The sequence below is a fragment of the Nansenia antarctica genome, assembly GCF_963989245.1.
Source record: "Nansenia antarctica genome assembly, chromosome: 1".
Classification (NCBI taxonomy): domain Eukaryota; kingdom Metazoa; phylum Chordata; class Actinopteri; order Argentiniformes; family Microstomatidae; genus Nansenia; species Nansenia antarctica.
The window spans coordinates 53,650,690-53,653,189 of record NC_137674.1 but is presented as its reverse complement, the minus strand read 5'-3'; the positions used below and the strand labels follow the sequence as shown (position 1 = coordinate 53,653,189).

At 48.8% G+C, this 2,500-nt stretch overlaps 1 protein-coding gene across 1 annotated transcript in view; it reads left to right on the top strand.

Moving 5' to 3' along the window:
• Window positions 1-2,500, top strand: part of nbas (NBAS subunit of NRZ tethering complex) — a gene marked incomplete at its 5' end in the record, with an annotated part of 211,318 nt that overhangs the window by 177,211 nt on the left and 31,607 nt on the right.

Genomic DNA, 2,500 nt, shown 5'->3' with positions numbered 1-2,500 from the left:
AAGAGAAAGGAGACGATTCCTAATGTTTGGATTCAAAGATGTTGTTCCTTCACGTAGGATGCTATCAAACGCAAACTCACCCTACTATGAATAACTGTCAGGATGGCGGTTGAAGATGACCAATCTCTTGTCTTGGCAACCGGCTGGTCTTTTTCCTGTATCCCACAATGCAAAGAGAACGCACACTAATTAAGGAAAGCGCACATTAATTTGCTTTTTTTTCTTCCTAATTCCCTTTTTTTTGTCTCTCTTTATTCTAGTCAGTATATTCCCACCTGTTTTTGCGGCGCCCAGAGCGTTTAGTGATGTTAGCGTTATATTAAACACACAGATGTTTAATGTGTGGTATGTGATTGCTCGCTTGCGTCCTCATTTCCAAAACGGCATGCGCTTGGTGAGAGGTTATGCCTCCAATTATGCCATTGTGGGGTTTGTCGAACAACTACAATCAAAGTCCATGTTTCAATAAGCAAATCAAGGTAGATGTGTGCTTTTCTATACGTGCGCACCCACACACACACACACCCACACACAGCATCAAATAAATATTTTCTCTGCAGCTGGGAATCTGAATGGAGAGAATGATTTGTTATTGTGTATGTGTGTGTTGTTGTTTGTTACCTGTACAGGGACTGATTGAAGCTTGTTGCGCAGAGAAAGTTTGAGAATGAAGAAAGTTTGGGAGAGAGAAGGAGAGAGAAAGAGAGAGAGACGAGGAGAGGAGAGAAGAGGAGGAGGTAGAGAGGTTTAAAAGCGGCACATGGAATGGTGAGAGACAGAGGTTTAGAGAGACAGAGAGAGAGAGAGAGAGAGAGAGAAGAGGAGGGGAGGGGAGGAAAGATGGAGGGGTGGAGAGAGAGAGAGAGAGAGACAGACAGAGAGAGAGAAACAGATAGAGAGAGAAAGAGTGCCAGGAAATCAACAGAGAGAGACAGCTCGAATAAGTAAGAGAGGATCGACTTCAGGGAGAGAAAAGGAAAAGAAGTGTGGAAAAATTGATTGATTGAATTGATTGAAAACCTTTTATTGTCCCCAATGGGGAAATTTTGTTGTCAAACAGCTCAGTTAGGGCAGAAAACATTCAATACAGAAAGCAGAAAACATTCAATAAAATACATAAAACAGTGCAGGCTCAATAAGTAAAAAGTTCCAAAAGTTCCAGCTCCAGGTCTCCCCCACCCTGCAGGGCCTGGTTGTAGAGTCGGAGTGCAGCTGGAACAAAGGACTGTCCAAATATTTTTGTACTTTGACGGGGGAGAACAAATCTGTGGCTGAACTTGCTCCTCATCCCCGCCAGCTCGCAGTACATCGGGTGGGAGGGATTGGCCAGCATGGCCGCCAGTTTTTTCCCCATCCTCTGTTCTGCCACCACCTCTAGGTTGTCCAGCCCGGTCCCCACCACAGAGCTGGCCTTCTTCACCAGTTTGTTTAGCTTCGCAGCATCCCTGGCACAGATGTTTCCACCCCAGCAGGCCACGGCAAAGAACAGAACGCTGGCAACCACCGACTGATAAAACATTTGCAGCAGCTTGTTGCAGACACCGAAAGACCTCAGCCTTCTCAGGAAAAACAGTCTGCTCTGCCCTTTCCTGAGAAGAGCCTCGGTGTTGTCAGTCCAGTCCAGTTTGTTATTAATTTGTACTCCCAGGTACCTGTAGGAGTCCACCCTCTCGACTTCCACCCCCTTGATGGTGATGGGGGCTGGGGTCCTTCTCTTCCTCCTAAAGTCCACCACCAACTCCTTTGTTTTGCTGGTGTTAAGCAAAAGGTAGTTGGTGTCGCACCACTGCACAAAGCTCTCCACCAGGGCCCTGTACTCCTCATCCCTGTCGTCTGTGATGTAACCGACGATAGAGGAGTCATCCGAAAACTTCTGCAGGTGGCACTGGTCGGAGCTAAACTGGAAGTCGGAGGTATAGAGGGTGAAGAGAAAGGGTGACAGAACAGTTCCCTGGGGGGCACCGGTGTTGCACACCACCACCTCATACTGACAGCCCTGCAGTCTCACATACTGACGCCTGTCTGTGAGGTAGTTGTGGATCCAAGCCGTCAGGGAGTCCTCCACACACATCACTGCTAGTTTGTCAGCCAGCAGTGATGGCTTGATAGTGTTAAATGCACGGGAGAAGTCGAAGAACATGGTCCTCACCATGCTCTGTGGCCTCTCCAGGTGTGTGTAGGCCCTGTGCAGCATGTAAATGATGGCATCCTCCACCCCCATGCTCTCCTGGTATGCAAACTGCCGGGGGTCCAGGAAGTCCTTCACCTGGGGCTTAAGGTGTTGCAGCACTAGCCTCTCCAGGATCTTCATGACCTGTGGTGTCAGGGCGACAGGTCTGTAGTCGTTTGGGGTGCTGGGCCGTCCCTTCTTTGGCACTGGGACGATGCAAGAGGTCTTCCAGAGCTGTGGCACCCTCCTCAGTCTTAGAGATAGACTGAAGAGATGTTGGAATGTGTCCGCCAGCTCTCCAGCACACACCTTCAGAACCCTGGGGTTGAT